The sequence below is a fragment of the Gossypium arboreum genome, chromosome 10 (assembly GCF_025698485.1).
Source record: "Gossypium arboreum isolate Shixiya-1 chromosome 10, ASM2569848v2, whole genome shotgun sequence".
NCBI lineage: Eukaryota > Viridiplantae > Streptophyta > Magnoliopsida > Malvales > Malvaceae > Gossypium > Gossypium arboreum.
In genome coordinates, this window is record NC_069079.1 from 75813409 (window position 1) to 75822424 (window position 9016).

Genomic DNA, 9016 nt, shown 5'->3' on the forward strand with positions numbered 1-9016 from the left:
AGAGCGATGGCGTGAATTTGAAAAATCACTACAAATAGTAGAAATGGAATTAAATGATGAATAAGTTATGAAATCAAATATTATTATGTCTATTTTCAAATGGATGAAACAAAATAGGTAAATGAGATATATTTTATGAGATATTTAAATTTTTTGTGAAACAGGGCCAGAGCGATTTCTGGATCCCCTGTTCTGACTTTAAAAATTCATCATAAATTGTAAAAAAATAATTAGAAGTCATTATTTATATGTAAAGATTCCTTATTTAGTATAGTTTTAAGAGAAACAAACTTCATAGTCATTGAAATTCTATACAGAGAGATATCTAATTCATAATATACAGACGTCAGAGCAGTCAAACTCTGAAACAGGGGAGACTTTAACTAATAAACTGTACTAATTGGCTTGACCAAAAATTCTATAAAAACAATTACTAAATAGATATATGAGTTTAGTTTCAGTGAAAATTTACAGAATTGGATTTTGAGTTTCGGAACTCGAGATATGAATTTTTAAGCAACTGTGACGCAGATTGCTAGCTTGACTGGAAATTTTAAAAATAAATTGTTTGAGCTGTTTAAGTAATGAATTAAGTCCGTTAACACCTCGTGTTTGACTCCGGCGACGGTATCGAGTACGGGGCGTTACATTTTATTGGTATCAGGGCAAAGGTTTAGTCGATTCTCGGAATATTTAGTATGAGTAAGAGTCTAGCTATACATGCCATACTTATGTGTTGATAGTGTAACGACTCCTAACGATTTTAAAATGTTTTCTTTTATAGTTATGGATCCCGAACAAGCTGGTGCAGATGATGTACAGAGTAACGTGCCCGCTCCCGCAGAAGGGACGGTGCCACCAAATAGTAGTGAAAGGCCCGTTACAGTTAGTCAGGGAGGAGGGGCTCGAGAAGCCTTCTTCCAAGCTATGAATGAATGGTTTACCGAGTTCATTCGAACGAATCCGGCTGTTAGACCTCCACCCCCTCATGATCATCAGACCACCAATGTAGCTCCCCTAGTCACAGGTACAATTATAAGAGAAAAACCACCAGTTAATAAAATCAGAAAACAAGGAGCCGAAGAGTTTCGAGCTACAAAAGATGATGATGCAGAAAAGGCAGAATTTTGGCTCGAGAATACTATCAGAGTCTTTGATGAGTTATCCTGCACATCTGAGGAATGTATGAAATGTGTTGTATCACTCCTTAGAGATTTAGCCTACCATTGGTGGAAGACACTTGTATCAGTTGTACCGAAAGAGAGAGTCACTTGGGACTTCTTTCAGGATTAATTTCGTAAAAAGTACATCAGTCAGAGGTTTGTTGACCAAAAAAGAAAAGAGTTCCTAGAGTTGAAACAGAGCAATATGACAGTGACTGAATATGAGCGCGAGTTTGTTGGACTCAGCAATTATGCTCGAGAGAGTGTGTCTACAGAGGCTATTATGTGCAAAAGATTTGAGGATGGACTTAATGATGATATCCGATTGTCTGTTGGTGTCCTAAAAATAAAAGAGTTTGTTATCCTAGTTGAGAGAGCACATGTAAGGCGGAGGAGTCATAAAAAGAAAGAGCAAAGTTGAAATTGAGACACAAGACACGAAGAAAAGACTAATGAGCAAGTCATTTCAGTCTACATCCAAGAGGCCTAGAGAGTTCTCCACTAGATCTAATTTTTCAGTTGGATATTCTAGCCGAAATAGAGGCAGAAGATTTATGAGTCTGAAAGCTCAGACCACTTCGATTGCAAACATTGGCAGTGTTCAGCCTGATAGACCAGAGTGTCCTTGATGTGGTCGATGTCACCCAGGTCAATGTCGAGCAACTGAGACAGGTTGTTTCCGATGTGGTACACCAGACCATTTTATTCGGGAGTGTCCCGAGATGATCAAAAGGGAAGCAATACCGAATGTAAGATCAGAAAAAGCTCCTGTCAGAGGCAGACCACTGAGAAATCTGGGAGCTGGGGCAAATAATAGAGGTGCATCTAGAGATTTAGCAGTGAGGCCAGATGTTAGAGTACCTGCGATGACTTATGCTATCCGTACTTGCGAAGAGGCATCCTCCCCTGATGTGATTACGGGTACATTTTCTCTCCATGATACTAGAGTTATTGCTTTGATTGATCCGGGTTCAACCCATTCATATGTTTGCATGAAATTGATGCCTAGTATAAGTATGCCTATAGAATCTACAGAATTTGTGATTAAAGTATCGAATCCATTAGGCAAGCATGTATTAGTAGATAAAGTATGTAGAAATTGTCCTTTGATGATTAGAGGCTACTGTTTTCTGGCCGATCTCATGCTATTACCATTTGATGAGTTTGATGTGATTCTTGGTATAGATTGGTTGACCGCACATGATGTGATAGTGAATTGTGGAAAGAAATTCATTGAGTTGAAGTGTGAAAATGGTGAAATTCTTCAGGTTAATTCAGAAGAGTCAGATAGTTTATTTCCCATAATTTCTATTATGTCTGCTCAGAAATGTTTGAGAAAAGGGTATGAAGCTTATCTTGCTTTTGTGTTAAACACTAAAGATCCAGAATTGAAAATTGAATCGATTCGTGGTATGTGAGTTTCCGATGTGTTTCGGAAGAACTACGTGTTTTCCTCTTGTTAGAGAAGTTGAGTTTCAGATTGAGTTGATTCCAGGTACCACGCCCATTTCTATTGCTCCTTATAGAATGGCTCCGTTGGAATTGAAAGAATTGAAAGCTCAGTTGCAGGAATTAACAGATAAAGGCTTTGTAAGACCCAGTAGTTCACCATGGGGTGCACTAGTGCTATTTGTGAAAAAGAAAGACGGATCGATGAGATTGTGCATAGATTATCGGCAACTGAACAAGGTAACAATAAAGAACAAGTATCCATTGCCTAGAATTGATGATCTGTTTGATCAATTGAAGGGAGATACTATGTTCTCCAAGATAGATTTGAGATCCGGATACTATCAGTTGCGAGTTAAAGAGTTTGATGTCCTGAAGACTACTTTCTGGACTAGGTATGGTCATTATGAGTTCCTTGTGATGCCATTTGGCTTGACTAATGCTCCTGCCATTTTCCTGGACTTAATGAACTGAATTTTTAGATCGTACTTGGATAAGTTTGTAATTGTGTTCATTGATGATATCTTAATTTATTCTCATGATGAGACTGAGCATGCAGAGCATTTGAGAACGATTTCTGATTACGAGAGATAATCAGTTGTATGCCAAGTTCAACAAAAGTGAGTTACGTTACGAAGTTGGTTTTCTTGGACATATTGTCTCAGGTGAAGGTATTAAGGTTGATCCGAGCAAGATTTCAGCCATTGTTGATTTGAAGTCTCCTAGAAATGTATCAGAAGTTAGAAGTTTTCTTGGTCTTGCCGGATATTATAGACGATTTGTAGAGGGATTTTCCATGATAGCTACCCCACTGACAAGATTGCTGCGAAAGGATGTCAAGTTTGAATGGACTGAGAAGTGTCAATAGAGTTTTGACAAGTTAAAAGCATTATTGACTAAAGCTCCTATTTTAGTACAACCAGAACCAGGTAAGGAGTTTGTGATTTACAGTGATACATCCATGAATGGACTTGGTTGTGTACTTATGCAGGAAGGGAAGGTAATTACTTATGCCTCTAGACAGCTAAAGCCACATGAGAAGAACTATCCGACACATGATTTAGAGCTATCTGCCATTGTTTTTGCGCTGAAGATTTGGAGACATCATTTGTACGGTGAGAAGTGCCACATATTCACTGATCACAAAAGTTTGAAATATTTGATGACTCAAAAAGATTTGAATTTGAGGCAAAGAAGATGGTTAGAGTTGATTAAAGATTATGAGCTAGTGATTGATTATCACCCAGGTAAGGCAAACATTGTTGCTGATGCTTTGAGTAGGAAATCTTTATTTGCATTAAGAGCTTTGAACACTAGTCTAGCCTTATCAGATGATGATTTTATCTTAGCTGAGTTGAGAGCTAAACTGATGTTTCTTGAAGAAATTTGTGAAGCTCAGAAAAATGACAGTGAGTTGTTAGCCAAAAGAGATCAGTATGAGTCGGATATAGAGTCAGATTTTCAGATCAATTCTGACAGTTGTTTGATGTTCCGAGACAGGGTATGTGTACCGAAGAATGATGAGCTTATTCGAAAGATCTTACAGGAAGCACATAGTAGTTCTTTGTCTATTCACCCAGGTAGTACAAAGATGTATAATGATTTGAAAAAATGTCTTGGTGGGTAGGAATGAAAAGGACATTTGAGTTTGTTTCTAGATGCTTGATCTCGGCCAGTAAAGGCCGAACATCGGTACCTTCAGGTTTATTGCAGCCTGTGCTAATCCCTGAGTGGAAATGGGATCGAGTTACTATGGATTTTGTGACAGGATTACCGTTGACACCAAGAAAGAAAGTTGCAATATGGGTTGTGATTGATAAGTTAACGAAGTCGGCTCATTTTATCTCAGTTCGTATGGATTATTGTAATATCCCGAATTAGGGCCTAATCGGAATAGTGGTTTCGTGACCACAAATCCGAGATAGAAATAATTATTTTAGAATTATTTTGAGGTTTATGATATGAATGCATAATTGTGTGAAGATTTCGTGAAGAAATTTTGGGCATAACGAGTTTAATTTAAAGTTAGGGACTAAATTGAATAAGTTGCAAAATTTGCATTCTAGAAGTTTTTAGTATGAAATTACTTTGAAATATTAATTAGGAGGTCTTAAATAGCAATTTTACCAATTTTAAGTTCATGGACAAAATTAGGACATGGAAGGAATTTTGGAAAGTTTAGTAGTAAGGGTATTTTGGTCATTTAGTTATTAAAATGAATTAAAACAAAATTAAAAGCCAATTTTGTCCATCTTCTTCATTAGGCCGAAATTTCAAGGGTTCTCCATAGCTAGGGTTTGTTTCAAGCTTCCAAGCTCCATAGTAAGTGATTCAAAGCCCCGTTTTTAATGATTTTTACGTTTTTGAGATCCCGGTAACTCGATAAAGCTTATGTTAGCAATAATTTAACCTAGGGTTTATATTTGGAAAAATACCCATAGGTGAAATTTGTGTATTTTGATGTTTTATGATAGAATATGAAGTTTTAAATTATGTTAGACAACTTGTACTACTCGATTTTAAGCAAAAACGAGTAAAAGGGCTTAATCGGTAAAAATACCTAATAGTCACAAGTACATGTTAGAGTGAGAATTTGATGTTGCCATAGAAGAGAAAAGTGATCAGCATGTTGTAAAACATAAGAATAAGGAATAAAGTTTAATCCCGAGCCTAGGGGAAAAAAAGTAAATATGCAAAAGTTTAGGGGTAAAATTGTAATTTTGCCAAAATTTGAGTTAAGGATTAATTTGATAATGTGAGTATTAAATAAGCTAAATGTGTTATTTTAGATCAAGAAATACGTGGAATCGACCTCAATCGAGGAAAAGAAAAGATTGTGGACTAGATTGCAAAATCCTTGTATTTTGGTACCAAGGTAAGTTCATGTGTAAATAATGTAGCATAATGGTTATTTTAAGTTATTGATGTTAATTATATGTTATGCTGAATTTTATTATGAAATGTATGCTTTGTGGTTAATTTCAAATAATATGTAAATTATGTGAACTACTTGTTAAATATAATTGTTACCGAGTATTGATTTCGGCATTCTACGGAAGACGGCAAGGATAAGTGTTCGAGGAAAAAGCCTGTTTGAACCTTAGGAATAGATTAGGATACAAGTGATGTAACACCCCTTACCCGAGTCCGTTACCGGAGTCGAACACAAGGTGCACACAGACTTAACTTAATTATTTTCACAGTCCAAAAAAAAAAAAATTTTCCAGACAAGCTGGTTACTGCATCACTGTCGCCTTAAAAATCATATCTTGAGTTTCAAAGCTCAAAAATCAGTTTCGTAATTTTTCCCTGAAACTATACTCATATGTCCATCTACATATTGTTTTCTAGAATTTTTGGTCGGGCCAATTAGTACAGTTTATTAGTTAAATTCTCCCCTATTTCAGGGTTCGACTACACTGACCTTCATGCATTACGAATTGGATATCTTCCTGTACAGGGCTTCAATACTGATGCCGTTTCTTTCTATAGAAACTAGACTCAAAGAGGAATCTATACATATATGGCATGACTCCTAATTATCTCTGGTTAATATATAGTGAATTTCCAAAGTCGGAACAGGGATTCCAGAAACTGTTCTGGCCCTGTTTCACGAAAACCTAAACATCTCTTAATATACAACTCATATGACTGTTTCGTTTCTTCCATATGAAAGTATATTCATCAAGGTTCATTTACATAATTTATTCACTATTTAATTCCATTCCTGATATTTTTAGTGATTTTTCATATTCATGTCACTACAGCTGACAGCATCTGCCTTTGAGGTAGACTTTACCTATTTCATAGTTTCCATGATTCCATTAGTCCTTTTTGTATACATAGCACAAAGCATGATCATGATTAACCATTCCAATGGCTAATCGTTTCCAAACACTTCCATACCTCTTAATGATCAACATACAAAACGACTATAGTACTATGCTAAAAACGTGTATAAGCCATTTTCGCATGGCTATCCAAATTTACACAAAATTCATGGGTACATGACCAACAACAAAAGGGTAGTCCTATACATGCCATTTCAAAGCTCAACCAAAATTGTACCAAAAGGGGGCTTTGATAGTGTGGGAGACTTCGACTTCTAAAAATCCCGAGTCCGATAGTTGACGAGCCAAAATCTATAAAACAGAGAACAAAGAAACGGAGTAAGCAATTTATGCTTAGTAAGTTTTGAGCAAGGGATTCCAGCACAACAAAAGCATAGCATTCATATAGCTAAACGGATAATTTCATATGCACACATTCTCAATATCATACTTACTTCACATTACCAACCCTTATGTTCATACACGAAAGATCAACTTAGCCAAAGGCCGGTAGCTCGTTTATCAACTGAGCGAATACTTATTTGTAAGGGCTCAACTAATTCAAAGCACATGCGAAACTTACCTCATTGCTGGAATTTTTGAAGCGTATTAACTGAAATTTTTACAGCAAGATTGCTCATTCTCGAATCACGTACCTTCGGATTTTATCCGGATATAGCAACTCGCTCAAAAGCCTTCGAGACATAGCCCGGTTATAATAGCTCGCACAAATGCCTTCGGGACTTAACCCGGATTTGGGAACTCGCACAAATGCCTTCAGATCTTAGTCCGGATATGGTCACTTAGCACAAAGCCTTCGGGACTTAGCCCGGACATCATTCGAATAACCATGCACATTTAACACTAAATCATGACACATTCGCATTTCATTTTCATTAGCAAAACTCAAACACAATACACTTATCACTCTTGCAAATTTCGGCTCAATATCCACACCCAAAGAGCATGATTTCGATTTGCTTAAAACATGATCTAATCAAATCATAATTTAAGCCCTATTACTCAAGAACTTACCTTGGATGTTGTCGAACGATTTCGATGGCTATTCGACCACTTTTTTCTTCCCTTTATCGGATTTGGATCCCCTTTGCTCTTGAGCTTAATTAAATAAATAAATTGATTTAATCATATGAGCATCGAAAAGAGGAACACAAGGCACTTAGCCCACACTTATACATTAGACATTAAAGTCACATACATGTGAAATCATGCATCAAACTCACGGCAAAAGTTAGTACTCTCCTTAGCCGAATTTTTCTAGGTCGAGATAAAGCCTTCAACATGCTTACTTATGGCCGAACAACACATCAACCTATGTACTCATTCATGTGGCCGATTATGCATGTTGATGTTGAGGCCAATTACATGTTTAATACCACACATGAACGGCATACATTTTACTAACTAATGCATTACATATTGTAGTTCAATACATATCTATCATTTACTTCATAACCGAAACATCATCATAAGCAAATATATACCTTGAGGTAGTATATATGTCATACCAATACATCATGTGCAAACATATATACATATAGGTGCAAGGGCCGAATCTCAAGTTGCTTATATCCAAATATAAACATATATCCAAAGCTCAAATCTTACCTATCATGCAATATGCATAAATCATACTTATGGATATACCATGGCCGAATACACCACAACACCATACCGTTTCAATTTTGGTCATGGTTAAACAAAGAACTTAATGTCTCACTCAAAAATGCTAAAAGAAAATCCAAGAGTCCTCAATCCACCATCACATGTATCATTATCAAGCTTCACATTTAGCATGCAATGGCATTAACACAACATCCACCTTGGCCGAATATCATCCCCATGACATGGCAAAGATTTGAACCATGGGCTAATAAGAACATTAAGCTAGCAACTAAAAACATGCATGAATCTCATGGCACAACCTCAAACATACCTTAATCTAGACACAAGTATGGCTAAACCTCCTCCTAATCCTCTTCCAAACCAAGCATGAAGCAAGAACCCCTTCCTTCTTCCTTAGAATTTCGGCTCAAAGAAATGAAAAAGGATGAACAATTTTTTTTTCTTTTTTTTTTCTTCAACTCACAGCAAAAGAGGGGGGGGAGGGACACTCACACCATTCTCTTTTTTTTTTCTTCCCTTTCATTATTCAATTCCCATGCTCATTATTTTATTTTTTTCTTACATACACCATTGTCACAACATGTTTTATGACATGTTTTTGCCCATCACTCTTTGTCATGGCCGGCCACTAGCACTTGGGGGGGAAATTTGACATGCAAGTCCTCCCTTTTGACTACATGCACTATTAGGTCCTTATAGATTAGCCTATCACTTTTCAAAAGTGTCACACAAGTCCTACTAACTGAATTCACATGCAATCGACTAAATCGAAGCTTGAAATTTTCACACATTCATAATTACATATTCTAGACAATAAATATTACGTTCAAACATTTCGATGACTCGATTTAGCGATCCCGAAACCACTTCCCGACTAGGGTCAATTTTGGGCTGTCACAAGTGACATGTCACTAGGATGGTTGAGCA